This window comes from Leiobunum rupestre, chromosome 3 (assembly GCF_980474605.1).
Source record: "Leiobunum rupestre chromosome 3, qqLeiRupe1.1.hap1, whole genome shotgun sequence".
Classification (NCBI taxonomy): Eukaryota; Metazoa; Arthropoda; class Arachnida; order Opiliones; family Sclerosomatidae; genus Leiobunum; species Leiobunum rupestre.
Window position 1 is genome coordinate 49,206,375 of NC_143386.1, and position 19,148 is coordinate 49,225,522.

Below are 19,148 nucleotides of genomic sequence, written 5' to 3' on the forward strand. Positions count from 1 at the left end.
AAGGTTGTAACGTTACGGTAGTGAAGTTTATGGTCGTAAAGTATTGGTAGTAGCATTAGGTTGTAACGTTACCATTTTTAAGAAAAATATCTTGATCTAGTAAGTTGAGGTACGTACGCGCGCGTAAAAGCAACTTGGCAATATATCCGACTAGCGGCGTCAAAGAAGGAATAGCGAGAACATAGATATCTGCTCGGTGTTACAAGCCTAATGCAAACTAATACACCTTTCTATTTCTCAAAGTGAATGAGAGAGAAGAGCTGTAGGTAAAAACAAACGAACGCCGCGAGCTGACATAGCGCCAAAAGAGTGGATAAAACTAAAAATATTTCTGCCTCGGCGCGAGGATGAGGGGGGAGGGAGAGAAGTCCGATTTGTCCGCCCCCCGGGCCCGGTGGGGTGGGTTGACGTCTCCGACGGGTCCCCGGGACATTCGTCATCATCAGCGGCCCTAGAAAGGGTCCGAGAAAGAGGGCTGGCCCCGCGTCTCTCTACGAAAACACCTCTCTTCTTATCCGCAGCCAGGAGAAGACAGAGAGAGAGGTATCTTCTCTCCAAGCTCACCTCTTTCTCTCACTCTCAGGCGAGCGTTTTCTTATTTTCGTTTGGCCGACACCCCCCAAATTTCGTTAAATTCTATCGAGCTTATGAAGTTGTGTGCCAGTTTTTGTTGTCGCCGTTGGTGGTGACGCTCAAACGGTTTTATACGGAGATAGAAACGTTTTGGTGCCAGCGCTTTCGGTGGGGACGTTAGGGTTTCCAGGGGCGTGGGAACGTTCTAGAAGATGGAGGGGGCAAAGAGAAACGAAAAGGGGTCTGGAGAATGGTTTTTAATTTTTAATGAAGTGTTGCTTCTCCGAATGCATGTGTACTGTTTACTACTATGTAAATTGGCGGGAAAAGACTGAAATGTAAACACAGTTGAGGTTCTTAATCTTTATATGCTTTTAAAATGAGAATTTGAGCCTTTTGAAGATTTCAACTGACCAAAAGGTTGGAGGGGGCAATAACATTAGTTTCCCCTCCCAGCAAAATTATAGGGAGGGGCAAAAAAAAAGCATTTTCGGTGCCAACCCAAAAGTCTTTTTGGAGTGGGGACGTTGCGGTGTCTAAGTCGTTTCGGTGTCAGCGCTTTCGGTGGGGACGTTGCGGTGTCTAAGTCTTTTCGGTGTCAGCGCTTTCGGCGGGGACGTTGCGGTGTCTAAGTCTTTTCGGTGTCAGCGCTTTCGGCGGGGACGTTGCGGTGTCTAAGTCTTTTTGGAGCCAGCACTTTCAGTGGGGACGTTGTGGTGTCTAAGTCTTTTTGGTGTCAGCGCTTTCGGCGGGGACGTTGCGGTGTCTAAGTCTTTTTGGAGCCAGCACTTTCGGTGGGGACTTTGCGGTGTCTAAGTCTTTTTGGAGCCAGCACTTTCGGTGAGGACGTTGTGGTGTCTAAGTCGTTTCGGTGTCAGCGCTTTCGGCGGGGACGTTGCGGTGTCTAAGTCTTTTTGGAGCCAGCACTTTCAGTGGGGACGTTGCGGTGTCTAAGTCTTTTCGGTGTCAGCGCTTTCGGCGGGGACGTTGCGGTGTCTAAGTCTTTTTGGAGCCAGCACTTTCAGTGGGGACGTTGTGGTGTCTAAGTCTTTTCGGTGTCAGCGCTTTCGGCGGGCACGTTGCGGTGTCTAAGTCTTTTTGGAGCCAGCACTTTCAGTATGGACGTTGTGGTGTCTAAGTCTTTTCGGTGTCAGCGCTTTCGGCGGGGACGTTGCGGTGTCTAAGTCTTTTTGGAGCCAGCACTTTCGGTGGGGACGTTGTGGTGTCTAAGTCGTTTCGGTGTCAGCGCTTTCGGCGGGGACATTGCGGTGTCTAAGTCTTTTTGGAGCCAGCACTTTCAGTGGGGACGTTGTGGTGTCTAAGTCTTTTCAGTGTCAGCGCTTTCGGTGGGGACGTTGCGGTGTCTAAGTCTTTTTGGAGCCAGCACTTTCGGTGGGGACGTTGTGGTGTCTAAGTCGTTTCGGTGTCAGCGCTTTCGGCGGGGACGTTGCGGTGTCTAAGTCTTTTTGGAGCCAGCACTTTCGGTGGGGACGTTGTGGTGTCTAAGTCGTTTCGGTGTCAGCGCTTTCGGCGGGGACGTTGCGGTGTCTAAGTCTTTTTGGAGCCAGCACTTTCGGTGGGGACTTTGCGGTGTCTAAGTCTTTTTGGAGCCAGCACTTTCAGTGGGGACGTTGTGGTGTCTAAGTCTTTTCGGTGTCAGCGCTTTCGGCGGGGACGTTGCGGTGTCTAAGTCTTTTTGGAGCCAGCACTTTCGGTGGGGACTTTGTGGTGTCTAAGTCTTTTTGGAGCCAGCACTTTCGGTGGGAACGTTGCGGTGTCTTAGTCTTTTCAGTGCCAGTGAGGTTTCAGTGTGAAATAAATAAAGGATAAATAAACCACTTATTGGTTATATTTTAAAATTTACCAATATCACCTGCAAGTTGATTTTAAAATTCGATGTTAGTAGCCATTCCGCACAATTATCGTGTTAGGAATTTCCTTCATCGGAATATAGTGCATCAATTTTTAAATAAGAAATATAAATAATTGTTGCTATAATGTCAATTAGTGTCATCTTAACAATGCATTACGATATTTAAATGGAATGGGCCGTGTACTTAATTGACATTTCCTTGAGTAGAAATTGAAGTCTGTTAAAGATAAGCTTAAAATCGATTAACTTCTAAAATCATTATTACAATAATTATGTAAAAGCCATTTTAGGAAGAAGGCACGGAGAAACAGCTGTTGTTGTTATCTCGAACGCGGTTGCTCTAAAACCTTTTGATATCTCATTAGTTATTTCTTACCATGTAGAGTATCTTTGAGACTTACTATTATCCTGGTTCGATTCTCCGTATTGGAAAATCCGATAGCATCGTAGCTCGCCAGATTTGGAATTTTTATTTTTTTTAACCAGATGTTTTTGGTTTAAATCAGGTTTTTTTAAACACTGCTTTATTTTACTTTTAATCTATTTTTCGCTTTTGTTTAATTGTGCCAATCGACTAAAACTTATATGAGTATTATTAAAAGTCTCACGTGACCAGACCAAAATTTTAGTTTTCGTTTCATTTTTGATTTGGTATAAATGCAGGGTGAGCAAGAAAACGTCTGGAAAATTTTCAAGCGAATTAAAGGAAAATATAGGAAAAACCACAAGCAAAAATAAGGATTATTATCGAAAAACAGTAGCTAAAATAAAGTGAAATATATGATGAAGAAGGCTACACGACGACGGAATGTTTTCGGGTTATACTACATGAGAAAACCTAAGGAATTTATAGGAAGGTATTGAAAATATAGGAAATGTGGTCAGATAATGTACAAATATTTTGGAACAATTTTTAGTTAATTAAAAATACAAATTATGAAAAAAAACTTGACTTAAACCATGATATAAACAAGGAAACGACCCGAGGTATAACCATCGACAAATTTGACGATGATATAACACACCGGTTTTGTTGAAACTCGGGGGTTTGTTAGACCTTCATGTTTCTTATAAAATCCTAAATAAAAGGGAAATGTCTTCATAGGCAACCGTTTTGCCATGGCTACCAAAAATGTTTTGGACAACACAAAATGGAAATTGGCCTATTGAAAATAACATGGGAATCTGATGAAATTAAAATTTTTGATTATGCTAAAATTAGAAACTATAAATAAAAAAATAATTTTTAAAATTGGTCAAATTCCATGTTATATTCAATGGAAATTCCATGTTATATTCAATGGAAAAATTTCCATTTTGTGTTGTCAAAAAACATTCGTGTTTGTCATGGCGAAACGATTGCCTATGGAGACATTTCCCTTTAGGATTTTAAACCAGCCAAGCCAGTGACTCGCGATTCAAATGGAAACTACGTGGAGGATATACATAATATTATGTATCACCCCAACTTGTTTTCGGGTTTTAGAGGCTCCCTGGAAACTGGCAGACGCGGCGGCGAAGAGAGCGAACAGCAAGAATAAAAATACTGATTTGTCTTCATGTTCTCTACTATACGCGAGACTGCAGGAGCGGAAATACGTGTTTTTGGTCTACTTTATCCTTAAAGGTCTCCCGACAGAACAGTCCCGGTGACCTTTACGCGTGTGCGGGGGGGGGGGGTCTCCAAAAGGGCTGCAAAGTTGTTTAAGGCTCTTCGGGGATTTTCGCCAGATTCGAAAAAGACGGTCGGCGCGAGAGCTCGTCGGGGATTTGGGGGCCCCAAAAATTAAATCTAATTTCTACAGCGGACGCATTACCCGTTAGGACCAGCCATTGACCTAACACACAAAGAAAACGATTTTGGGGTAAAATAACATTTGCGGTTCAGTTCTTACATTTATTCGATTAATTTTAACCCACTGAATTTACGAGCATTTTATTTTTTAAATGGTATTACTTTAAAAAAAACCCTTAATTGGGTTTTGATTAGTGTTAGACAACGAGAAATATTTATTCTAGGATTGTTAATTTTCCGGAAAAATAAAATGCGGAAAAATTTCCAGAAAATTTTCCGCAAATCGGAAAAATAAAAAAATTGAAACATAAATTATTTTTAAAGGGTTTTTAATGTTTTTAACTTTGTATCGATATAAAATGTCTAATATCAGTAAACATACTACAAAACATTAATAGTGTTACATTGTTAATCAGTTTAAAGCTAGTCTAGAGGTTTAGTTTTACTTTCAGATTCGAAAAAATGGGGCGAAAATGCCGCTTTATTTAAATTTGCAAACAATATTCGACTAATCATGGAATTAAAACTTATTTTATTTTTTTCGGAAAAATAAGGAAACTTTTCTGAAAAAAGGCCATGGTCATTTTCCGGAAAGTTTTCCGACTTACAACATTAATTTATACTATATGAGTTCCTTGAACGTGGTTCACATAATTATTTATAATTAGTATTAACATAAGTCTATAATATTGTTCCATAATTTTGTTACTTGGGATAATATTTTACTGAGAGCTAGTAAATGAGTGACGCGTTAGCAGGCGGACGCAAAACGGCGACGAAAACCATAATGCAGTCTATCTCGTGAATAGCTAGCTCTCAGTAAAACATTTGCATGTGAAGAATTGGAAATGTCACACTTATGTTACATTATTCTAAACTTATGGTACTAATAAATATCAATCTTATTAATTACCATGGTAAAATCAAACTGCAGAAACTCGCATGGTAAAGACCAATTTATTTTATTAGTTATAGACATTTCGAGCTGAGGCATAATTTTAAGACTACTTATATAAATTTACATAATTTAAATTAATTTGTTTATAGCGTAAGAGTTTCTTCAGCTGGATTTTTATATTTATTATTATTAATGTTTGTTATTGTGGAAGGAGGTTTTTCATTATCACAAAAAACAGAAATGTTTAAGTATTTCACTACAGTACGTTTTCTTAGTAACCTCCTGTGGACGGGCTGTGTTTCGAACAGACCGAAAAATAGTGAAAAAATAGTGCCTTGTTTAATAAATGTGTATTTTTCTATTTCTAAGCGTTTGAGTTATAAATAATTCAAATAGCTTAATTTTATTATCCTTAAGTTATTTAATACTAAAGATACTAGAATAAAGGTATATTAGGCCCGTATAATACTTAAGTCATTGTCATAACAAAATACACTTTGGTGGAGTTGGATATTATCAGAAGTAAATGAACCGCAGTTATCAGACTGCTATACTCCTCATGTTGGAGGCGTTTTCCTTGTGAAGTTACATTTTGACCTCGAATTTGAAATTTTGCGCGCTCATAGGCCGAAAAAAAACCCATGTTTTTTACATAGAAATAGCTATATCAACAATTCCCAAGTGCAATTTATCATGTCAAACGACGGGGATGGAAATTAGCTTTTATTTGACTCGATTTTATCATCATTTTCATAAGGAAAACGCCCTCCGATTCCGAGCGCTATTTCAATAACGTCGGTTCATTTACTTCTGATATTATATTATAAAGTTTATTATAAACCTGTGCTTGAACCTAATGCAATGTTTTCAGTACTACGCCAGCCGTCGTTAATTTTGCCCTAGTGAAAAGCAACGTTCAAGGTCGCGATAGAGTTGTGGAATCATAGCTTTTTTCGCGTCATACAAATTTACAAATGGGCGTTAAGCAGCGTTATTCCTATTTCCCTCAAGCGGCGGTTTTCGGAAGCTTGCGTGTGGAACATGGCGAAGCAGACGCTATTTAAACAGGGTTACCATTCATTTTTCGTTCTAAATTATTTATTTCGCTTCGAAAATGTATGGCAACACTGTTTTCCAGCGACTTATTAACAGGGTTGCCATCAGGATTCGTTAATAATTTCCGGAATTAAAATCCCTGACATTTCCAGGTTTTCCCTGACCATTTCTGTAGAATAAATGAATTTTTAGAGGTAAAATCTTTAATAATATTTATTATGTATTTTCAATACATCTTTCAAAAATGTATTTGCTTGATTTTTTAGTTTAATTTTAAAATTCCCTTACTTTTTTGGACCATTTTCAAATTCCCTGACTTTTCCCGGACCTTTTGAAATCACTTTCAAATTCCTTGACTTTTCTCAGACCTTTTGGAAACATTTTCAAATTCCCTGACTTTCCCAGGTTTTCCAGGTCGTGTACGAACCCTGGCTACACTTTTTTTGAAGTAAAAAAATAAATTTAGAAAGAAAAAATGCATGGCAACCCTGTTTTCCAGCGAATTATTAACCGGGTTGCCACACATTTTTGATGTTAAATATATAATTTAGAACGAAAAAATTCTTGGTAACCCTGTGAAAATAGCGTCTGCTTCCCCATGTTCCACACGAAAGCTTCCGAAAACCGCCGCTAGAGAGAAATAGGAATAACGATCATTCCAATTTTTTCAACAATTTGCCAGTTTCAATAACATTACCGCCATCTATCGATTTATAAAATTTAGCAGTAAATAAGGCAACGCGTTCTGAAAATTAGTCTCGGACAAAAGTACCATTTTGGCCAATTGCGATATAAAAAAAGCGCGTGTCAAAACTATTAAAGTTGGCTGTACTTGTGGTAGTTGAAAATATCTTTACATTATCGAAACTGGCGAATTCTGTTCTTAGAGAGAAATCTTAATGGTACAAACAATCGCGCGTTCATTTGTAAGTACATTTAGTTAGGAGTAACGACGGCTTATCAGCGGCCATCCAATCCCTTTAGCCCCAATCACAATAATCTGTCCAAATGGGTTGACAAGGACGTCGGAGTTCCGCTAAAAGCCGCTTCGAATTCGGCCGCGAAATTCCCGTCGTAAAAGTCACGATTATACGCGGAGGATCTCGCTCTCATAAAATAACGCGTTCACGTCCTCCGTGAATTAAAATTTATTATACGGAGTAATTTTCGCCGATGCAAGTGACTCTAGGCGCGCGACAGAGGCGCTAAGGGCAAGCCCTCCCCCTCTTATAACACATACTAAAAATCCATAGTTGTTTCACTCCCTTCCAAATACTCATATAGCCCGGGACGCATTATCTCCCTGTTAAGCCTTGGTTGAACTACAGTAACTAGTCGAGCGTGGAAAGTAGTTCGAAGCCAGTAAGAGAGAGAGAGAGAGCAGGGGAGAAATAGTTATATAATAGTGAACGCCACTCGCCTTTTTCGCAAAATCGGTGGAAAAAAATCCCAAGGGAATGTATTTAACCCCCCTACCAATTTTACGTTTAATATTCTGATACAGCCGAGGCTTAGTTACACTTCCCCCCTTTTTTCAACTCGCCAACTAAAGTGTACTAGGGCGACACAAATAGGAAACATTTTAACCTTTACACGTAATATAGGGGAGTTGGGCGGATTGAGCGTCTGAAACGTCGTCTGCTAGTTCTAATTCCCTCAAAAATTCTTCAACCGTACTGTTAGAGATAGCGTAGGCCTATTTCTATAAAGGGCTGTATATTTTGCACGGCGGCGCAATTATTAAGGGGGAAATCTAAAAGGGGGGTAGTTTGAATCTACACTACCAGACGGCGTTAGTTCATTGAAAAGGGGGAGGAGTTATAATACTCTTTCCCCTCTCTTTTTTATAACCCCAGTTTTATGGGATCAACGGTGACTAAGCCATTAAACTCGCGTCTCATCCAGGGCTCCCTCCACATTTAAATATCTTAGTCTATTTTCGGACATTACCAAGTCTTGTAACGACTCCCAATTGTATCGTAACGGAAATAGAGTATTAAGGAAAACAAATTACTGTTTTTAACACATGATAAATGCCAATTTTAGAATTGTTTTTAACACATGATAAATGCCAATTTTACAATTGTTTTTAACACATGATAAACGCCAACTTTATCATTGTTTTTAACACATGATAAATGCCAATTTTACAATTGTTTTTAACACATGATAAATGCCAATTTTACAATTGTTTTTAACGCATGATAAATGCCAATTTTACAAATGTTTTTAACGCATGATAAATGCCAATTTTACAAATGTTTTTAACGCATGATAAATGCCAATTTTACAATTGTTTTTAAAACATGATAAATGCCATTTTTACAATTGGTTTTAACGCATGATAAATGCCAATTTTACAATTGTTTTTAAAACATGATAAATGCCATTTTTACAATTGGTTTTAACACATGATAAATGCCAATTTTACAAATGTTTTTAACGCATGATAAATGCCAATTTTACAATTGTTTTTAAAACATGATAAATGCCATTTTTACAATTGGTTTTAACACATGATAAATGCCAATTTTACAATTGTTTTTAACGCATGATAAATGCCATTTTTACAATTGGTTTTAACACATGATAAATGCCATTTTTACAATTGGTTTTAACACATGATAAATGCCAATTTTACAATTGTTTTTAACGCATGATAAATGCCATTTTTACAATTGGTTTTAACACATGATAAATGCCATTTTTACAATTGGTTTTAACACATGATAAATGGCAATTTTACAAATGTTTTTAACGCATGATAAATGCCAATTTTACAATTGTTTTTAACGCATGATAAATGTCAATTTTAGAATTGTTTTAACACATGATAAATGCCAATTTTATAATTGTTTTTAAAACATGATAAATGCCATTTTTACAATTGGTTTTAACACATGATAAATGCCATTTTTACAATTGGTTTTAACACATGATAAATGGCAATTTTACAATTGTTTTTATACAGGATTTTCACTAAAAAAAGATCCAGAGCTAATAGTTGAAAATCTATTTTTCCTACGAATTTTATAATTTCAGATCGTATAGCACACGCAAAGAAGGGGTAATTAGATGATATAATCATATACACCTCAATGACCTTGATTAAACCATGTCTTGAAGGTCATTCAAAGTCTAACTCAAAAACCATTGTACTTAGAGGCTCGGTTTCAATTAGAAAGATGTGTTAAATCACATTTTATGTCCAAGTGGCTCTGAACTGATGTAAATTGGCCAATAGGAAGCTCAGAAAATAAACACCAAAAACAAGAAGGTCATAAATAAAAATGTCGAAAGACTAACTATCAATATAAAAATGTATTTCAATTACGCTAAGATTCGGTCAGTTTAAATCAATTTGGATCGAAAAAGTATGGCGCGCACTTTTCGAATTAGAATCGACCTTTCAAACCTAAAGGTTTTTGGGATACATTTTGAATAACCTTGAAAACATGGTTCAAGGTTAACCGAATTTAATAGCATAAGATATCTTACTATCTAGAGTGAATTTGTCCTCAAAATGTCCATGCTGCACAAGTACAAAGTGTTCGGCACGGTGCACACCGGTGCTCAGAGTGAAGCGAGCTACCAGTCGATTCTACTAGATACCAATTTTTTTCGCCCCCAAAATTAATCTAAAAACTATTACAAAAACTCATCTTAAAACCAAATTTATCCTGGAGAGTATTTTTTTAATTAGATATCGGCTACAGTATAAAAAACAAAGTAAGATTCGGGGCGTCTATGCGTGGAGAAAAAGAGTCTAAAGTCTACAAGCAGGCGAATGGTTGGCTGCCCCTGTAAAAGCGTTATCTTCGCGCGACTTGGAGTCGAGCACAGAGCGCTCCAAAGCTCCCTTACTGCTCGAGTAACACGTAAGGCTTAGGAGCATCTAGAAAAGCCTAGAAGCTGCGAGTCAGTGAAGAAAAGCTTCGACAAAAAGGCCCCTTTTTCCTAACATGTTTACAAGAAGGCTGACGAACTTAAACACAATTTTTTAGCGGGTCATCCAAGTTTTAAAAGAAATATAGACGTGAAAAAGTGAACCGTAAAGGGGTAGAGAGGCTAATATCTATTTCTTGACCTCAATTCAGACGCCATAGAATCATTTACTTTTCGTCCTAAGCTAAGCCTCGGTTATATCGGAGAAAAAATAAGGTTTACGGATTGGAAAATTTGGAATAGTATAGAAACTATATTTTTAAGCCTTACGGGGACTCTAGGCTGCGCGGCTCCGGTAATTTGTACCAGTGATGCCAGATTGAGGGAAATTTCCCACATCTAGGGAAACTTTTACCCCTAAAAACTGTATAAAGGGAAAAGGGAAATCCGACCAAAAATTAGCTAAATCTAGGGTAATTATTTTATTCAAAGCTAACATAAAAAATGGCACAACTTCATTAAATTGATTTATTATTATAGAGTCAAAAAATACAATCATAAGTATTTTGTTGGATTCGCAATTTTTTTTTTGGGAATTAGTAAAGTCGTCTGCTTAATAACTGGCTCACAGGAACAAGTCCGAACGACTTTTTCCCGCTCTATCCCTATCACAAACTGTATACTGATAAAATTGTTCCTCATTTTTATCCATTGCGAGATATTTGTTAGTTAAATTGTTTTACAACGTCCCCTGTAATTGTTTTACGCAAATATCATTATTTTTAGTGTTTTGGAAAACTTGGGGAATTTTAGTCCAAAAAGGAAAATTTCAAAAGTCGAGAATGGAAATTCCATTTTCGCGAACTGGCATCACTGATTTGTACCGGCTTAACCCCCTCTGGTGGGGCTTGGGTACGTTGCCGACTCTATATTTACTCGTAGAAAATTGGACTAAGAAGACTAGTATTTAAAACATTTTTAATTTCATTTTCAGGTCTATAAATCGTCAATGGCGGAACAAACACTATAATTAGGCTTAACTGAAGGTTTTGAAAGAAATGGAAATTACGGCAAAGGGTTAATTTTCCCGCGCTTCAAAAAAAAGGCGGGAAATGATAGATCGTGGCTTCAATTACGAGAGGTTTTAATGTTTTTAGCCTTTTTACTTTTCTTTTGTAATTTTCAGTCAAGAACGTTTCATTAATGACGACGACCCCGCCCCCTATTTTTACTTTTATTATTAAAACTGTACATTACGGTCTGCTCATTATGAAGTCGCCTTTAACAGTCATGATTGGTCGGCGGTGAGCTAATATTACAAGAACTCATTAATAACATTGAGTTGGGAATATTAATCTAGAGGTCCAATCGAAACGTCGGATTTCAGTATTTCGCGAAACAAGTTTTTAAAAATAAGAATACTGTCGTCTGCTCCCATCAGCGTGCCAAATGACGAGAAAACGTTATCATTCTATCCGTGGCGCCGTCTATCTCTCAATGATTCGTTCAAATAAGACGCGTTTTCAAGCAAAAAGATTTTTTTCTTCAAAATAATGGATGGCGCCACGGGTCATATGATAACGTTTGCTCGTCATTTTAGAGCAGACAGCACATTCGTATTTTTCAAAAACTTGTTTCGCGGGGAGCAGATTTTATTGGATCTCTAGATTAATATTCCCAACTTAATGATTAATAAGCATACTACGCTATTAACTAGTTTTACAAAACCCGAGAAACATTCGTATTTACTTAAAATAATTATATAAGTAATCCCTAGGCCCTAGTATATAAAATAAAGCGTCATCTACGTTCACAAATTTGAATTATAAACCCATAATTTATCTCGAATATTGTTTGATTTTTCAGTTAAGTTCTTTACCGGTCCGAAAGCCTAAATAAAATACCAAAGCCAGATTACTCAATCACATTCGGCCAAAACCTTACTAATTTTACTGTATTTTGCTCAGATCTTATGAATTCTTAATAGCTTCGCTTCAAAATCATCATAATCTCGAATTTCCCGAGATTTCGTGAATTTTCGAGGTCTAAATTATTGCCCTAGACGTGGAAAATCACTGCAGACGAATTTTCCTCCTTTACATAATCCATAATCGGAACCAACCCTAATACGACCAAACTTTAACAACGTCTAAAGTAGTATTCACAACAACAACTAAACACAGCTAAAGATAATTGTTATTCACGAAAACTTACTTGTAATGCTTACAAAAATATCTAATCTACTCTTACTACAAAAGAGTACATATTGATAAATGTGTGGTAATATTAATATTTAAATTTAATTTTGAACAATCAGGGGCGTAGGAACGTTCTAGAAGTTGGAGGGGGCAAAGAGAAACGAAAAGTGGTCTGGAGAATGGTTTTGAATTTTTAATGGGGTGTAGCTTCTCCGAATGCATGTGTACTGTTTACTACTATGTAAATTGGCGGGAAAAGACTGAAATTTAAACACAGTTGAGGTTCTATAAACTGTATATGCTTTTAAAATGATAATTTGAGCCTTTTGAAAATTTCAACTGAACAAATGTTGGAGGGTGCAATAACATTAGTTGCCCCTCCCAACATAATTCTAGGGAGGGGCATTGCCCCCCCTGCCCCTCCCGGTTCCTACGTCCCTGTGAACAATCGAAAGAATGAAAATTATATTTGAAAATAATCGTACCTAAGCCTCGGTCGTTAAAGTCGGACTGACAACGAAAGCGTTAGTGAGCCCATCGAGTTCTGCATATTTTATGTTAAAAGGAACCACCTATGGACTGTATTGTAAAGGATTTATAATTAGCGAATACGTAGATTAGTCCATTATGAAAAGGGATAATAAAGCTAAACCCTATAAACAAATTTGAAGAAATTTAAAAACTTACTAATAGCTCGTACCGATAGGTCTTCGAGCGAACAAAAAGACGCGAAACTCGGACCAAATAGATCTTCTGACCGATTCCTTGGAGCCCCCTGTGAAAAATTTTAACAAATTTAAAAATTTCGAAAATGCAAAAAAAAAGAAATAATAAATATAAATTGACAAATTAACTCAATGACAATAAAAACATCAAAATTGATCAACTTTTGATCAATTTGAGGTCAAAATCCCATGTTATTTTCAATGGGAAAATTTTATATTTTGTATTGTCAAAAACATTTTAGGTTGCCATGGCAAAACGGTTGCCCATTGAATAAATTCCCTTTAGGATTTTTCATCATACATGAACGTCTACCAATCCCCCGAGTTTGAACAAAATCGGGGGGTTACACTTCGGGATGTCTCCTTGTCAGTTCTTGCCATTCAGGTTGTTATTTGCCATTAGGCCTATAAACTCAACAACCCATAACCAAGCAAACGAGTGAAATAACGCATAATCGGCACAAGATCTATAATATAAAAACCCGCAATCCAACGATCAGCGCGGATTTCCAGCGAGTGTTACGCGTAACAAACCCATAAAACCGCCCTTAAACGATCCATAAGAAACCGTTTCGAGCAGACTCAGTCTATCAAATAGAGTAAAGGGAAACGAACGGATATAAACAAGAGAGTCGGAGAGTGACTTCCCGGCCAAGCTTTGCTATCCATAAAATGTTATCTTCTGGCAATTACAATCGCATTGATATTGCACAAAGTGAACCGGGGAAAAGCAAAAGAGGGATACCATTAAGATACATGAATTAATAAATAGGACTTTTTTTGCCCGATCCATATTTTCCCGAATACGTCATGTCAGAAGCGTATAATATATTACTTTTGCAGAAGTTTCCATTTTTTGTACTGGGTGGAAGCTTCAGCCGTGGTCCAGCCTCGGTACTTCTCCTAGTACACCAGAGTGCTGCGGGTCGAACACTTCTACAGGCGCTGGTATTCCACAAATAGACCAATGGCATAATTAGAAGCGCATCTTTATCCAATCGCCCGAAAAATCATTTGGAGGTTGCGTTTCTAATTCTCCCATTAGTCTATTTTTAGACTAGGAAAAGTACCGAGGCTGGACCACGACTGAGGCATCCAATTCTCCCATTGGTCTATTTTTGGCCTACCAACGCCTGTAGAAGTGTTCCATCCGCAGCACTCTGGTGTACTAGGAGAAGTACCGAGGCTGGACCACGACTGAGGCATCCAATTCTCCCATTGGTCTATTTTTGGCCTACCAGCGCCTGTAGAAGTGTTCCACCCGCAGCACTCTGGTGTACTAGGAGAAGTACCGAGGCTGGACCACGGCTGAGGCTTCCACCCTGTATTGCTAATGTAATTCGGTAGAAACGTGTATCTTTGCAGGTTCCAAATGCTTTTACAAAATACATTTTGAAAGCAAAAATACCTTTTTAAAGAAGTGAAACAAAGACCCGTACAATTTTCAACTGAAATTTCAGGTGGGCTTAACAGTACTACCTAGTTAACTTATTCCTAAACTTCTATATTTTAGTGACTTTCTAAAACTAGTACTAAGGATAAAATATGGTTTATAACTATATATTCTTAGGCAGGTAATTTTTACATTTTACATTTTCAGGTGGAGTAATACGTATGTTAAGACACGGCCAACTTTGTTCACGCGCTGTTCGCGCTACTACGGCCAACACATTCGTCGAAATTCCGCGAGCAAGGATTTTCCCCCTATAAACTGTACTATAATGTGTAGGAGTTCAGCGCCACGCTCGGTGGTTATATTGTCTTCAATGTAAAAACTATACTAAAAATAATAATCCGCTAGGGGCGCTGACGTCATACACATCTTTTGCTCATAGGTTAACACAGAAACGTCAACGAATGAGATGGCCGCTGTAGCGCGAGAGATGCGCGAGAAATCAAAGTTGGCCGTGGTTAAGATTTGGGCCGTGATTCAGTGTATCCTTCCGCGGTTTGGTGGATATATCCTTAGTGTAATTTTGACATTTTAAATTTTCAGGCGGAGTTATACGTATGATAAAATTTGGGACATATATCAGTGTATCCTTCCGCCATTTAGTGGACTTGTAACTATATCCTTAATGTACATTTTACATTTTACATTTTCAGGTGGAGTAATACCATAAGTTTACATTATTATTTCATAAGTTTTGTAACTTTGGGGAATATTTTACCGAAAGCTAGTAACGGAGTGACGTCATCACAAGAAGAAAATCTCCCCCTAGCGAGGCTCTGTCAAAAGCTACGTGTGACGCGTTAGTAAGCGGCCGCAAAATGGCGACGAAGCCCGTAATGCAGTCTGTCTTGCGAATAGCTCTCAGTAAAACCTTTGCGTGTGAAGAATTGGAAGTGTCACACTTATGTAAAAATATTATACACTTATGGTAATACGTATGTTAAGATTTGAGCAATTATTCAGTGTATCCCTTAGCACTTTGATGGGAAATTCACCCATTAGAATCTGCTTGCTTGCAACTAGATCTAGTAAGATATAATATACTTCTGATAATATAGACTGATTAAAAAAAGGGGCTTTTACGATATGTATATATCGGCAAACAGACTCGAGTATCCCAGAAGATTTAAAGGTTTTTTTCCCACCAGCTATCCTTTGCGTATAGGTTCCGTGCATGAGGAGAAGTTGGAGGAACACGCCTTGAACCTGGTAACGCGCGGGAAACTAACAGGAAGGGTACGGTCGATGGGGTTTAATATATCTTTCAATTTAACTAGGGTGCGAGGTGGCTAACGGGGTGGAAGTAGGGCCGGACGAAGATATTGTATAATGGTCAGCAACGGCGTTTTGCAGGAAATGCCCCACGCGATTAAATCTATCTTTCCCTCTGATTACGCTGCAGCGCGGCTGAAGAAGGCGCGGATAGAGACTCTTTGAATATTGTTCCGCTTTTCAACACTAGAGGGCGGACTATAAGAGCCGCTGAACGGGTCTTGAGGGGAAGTATCACGTCCCGGCGGTACGCTACTAAAATTCAACCCGTTCCAACCACTATTTTTCGATCCGTGTTGGGTTTGATAACGTTATAGAAATTTTTAGTGTTGTAAGTCGGAAAATGACCGAGGACTTTTTCCGGAAACTTTTCCGTATTTTTCCGAAATAAAGCGGCATTTTCGCCTCATTTTTCGAATCTAAAAGTAAAACTAAACCTCTAGACTAGTTTAAACTGATTAATAATGTAACACTATTAATGTTTTGTAGTATGTTTATTGTTATTAGACATTTTATATCGATAAAAAGTTAAACACATTAAAAACCCTTAAAAGTAATTTATGTTTCAATTTTTTATTTTTCAGATCTGCAGAAAATTTTCGGCAGTTCGGAATATTTTCCCGAAAATTTTTCCGCATTTTATTTTTCCGGAAAATTAACAACACTAGAAATTTTAAAACTTAACAACAGAAAAACGAGGAATACAGTAATATAAATTACTTTATAGATTTCAGAACTGATTCAAAATAATTTGGTTCTAAATTATTAACTGTGGTAAAGAAATTGTATATTTTTTAATCCATAATTGAGAAATAATATCAATTTAAAGATACCATAAAAATTAGAATGTTGTTTTAAGAGGAAAATCTACAGTTAACGAAAATTGAGCCTAATTTTAAATAGGTGATATATCCTGGTAAACTGATATATTTTGAAATAGAAAAATTTACAAGAATTTAAATTGCAAACTCGACCAAATCTTCAAAATAAAATCCCTGCCCAAATAGTAAAAATCCAAATAACGAACTGAGCCGACACTTGAGCTCAGACTTCTGCCAGTTTCAAAACTGTAATTATAGTATCGAAGCTCAAAAATTATAAAATTTTCTAGAAATTTATAGTACACAAGTACGGCCAACTTTGACTACTCGCTATAGCGTTGTAGCACTTGATCATACTTAGCCGTGGAACTTGTAAGTGGGTAATGTATTAGTCACCCATTTCCAAGTTCCAAGGTCTATTTGCGAGCCTAAGACGGTAGAAACCAAACACTCCAAGGAGTATAATATTTATATTCTGAGCTTACTAGGAGTAATATAACAGACTGGAAACGGCGTTCTTAAGTTAACCGAAAGGAACTTTCTAAAATTTATTTAATTATCGCACAAATATCAGAAATATAGTAAAATTATCGCAAAAAACGTACTATATAGTACGCGATTGAAATTATAGTATGGAGAAAATCGAAAGGTAATATTATCGAATTGTACTATAATTATAGCTTGGATTAAGAATATAAGCTTATATTATTAATCCAAGATTATAGTACGGTTGGCAACACTGGTCCTAAGCCTAGTAACAGTGCCGAATTAAGGACTAGGCCTATGGAAAAATTATTGGACTTTTACTGTTTATAATTTTATCCTAAAAGTCCTTTAGACGCGTTTGACGTTTCTAACTTATGTGCACGTAGAATCTAGCACACTTTAATCGTTATTTGTTTTCCTATAGATAACCATTTTTATTTTTATTTCATACTCCACCACCGCCGGGTAAGGGGGCCCCTCTTCAGTCTCTAGCCGAGGGCCCCCAAAGGAGCCTGCCCGGGCCTGGACTTTCACTGGTTTTGCAGTGAAAATTCCACTCACTGATGAAATCAATGGATTATTCACTAATTCGGTTTAAGAGAATAACATATCAGGCTTGTTGCTTTATTATTTGAAAAATCATTTTTCTCGTGGCATAACCACAGCTTCGGGACACGCGAGTTTTGCCTTTTTAGGCTTTCCTTACATAGGCCCCCCACCAACTTACAAGGAGAGTACCCGAGGTGTTTATTACCGATTTTGTTCAAAGTCGGGCGTAATGTAGACCTATATGAGATAAGAAATTTCTCAAAAGGAGACGTTGCACTACCCATTCGATTTGCCATGGCAAACGAAAATGTTTTTGACCACTTAAAACCAAAATGATATATTTTCCTTATTTTACCCCAAAATTATTACAATTTTACCCCAAGAATTTCCAATTTACCTAAACTTGATGAAATATCACTAAATTAGTGTTCGTACGGGGTCAAAATAAAGTCGGGGTCGGGGTCGGGGTCGGGGTGGGTCTAACCCCGCGAAAAACAAGTCGGGGTCGGGGTCGGGGTCGGGGTGGGTCTAACCCCGCGAAAAACAAGTCGGGGTCGGGGTCGGGGATGGAAAATTCTTTGTATTTATTAAGAATAGAAAAATGATCAAAATACCCCAATTTTACTGGTTAAAATTAGATAGTGTATCTTGTGTAAGCCAGCCTCTGAGCCTAGGGACTATTAGTAATAGTCTTAGTCGATAGCTACGCCGCAAAATTTTCGTTTTGAAAACGAAAAGATTGGAGAGAGTTGGCCTTTTTCGATCTATCGAAATCTGGCAGCCTTGCCTGCCTTCCGGCCTGTATCTTCTTACCGAAAATGGCCGACGATTACGCCGCCGAAAATATTTTACAAAACTGATCGGCGGCATTTTTTACCGTTATTTTGAATTATCGACTAGGACTATAGTAAAAATAGATAAGATAGGTAGATTTTAAAATAGAGGTCTATAGCTTAGGCATTGTAATTGTTTAAATAAGTGGTTTTATAAATACACAAGTTATTTCCAAACGTTGTAACTCCACACTCCTTAGCTGAGACTGAGAGTTCGAACAACGGCAATTATGAAACTAAAACTTATAATCCAGCGTCAAGCGAGAACCACGTCAGCGGCATCAGCCGAAGGTCATTCGGATCATTCTATTGTCGCCCACGAAAAAAGGGGAGAGAAGGAACCTATCTATTTTATATTTTTAGGATTTAGCGGGGTGCGTCGGCGCGAAAATTTAAAATTACACTACGAAAACATAACCCCGAAAAATGGAAAACCCCGACTTGATTTGCGACAGTCGGGGTCGGGGTCGGGGTCGGGGACAAAAGTCGGGGATCCCCGACTTTCGGGGTCGGGGTCCCCGTACGAACACTACACTAAATGGCCAATCGAATGGCTAGTGCAACGTCTCCTTTTGGGAAATTTCATATCTCATATAGGTTTACCTTACGTCCGACTTTGAACAAAATCGGCGATACACACCTCGGGTACTCTCCTTGTTAGTGCCTAGGGCAAAAGCCATTGATAATAGCGAAAGTGAAATGGCACATCTGTCGAAATAAGATATAACCCA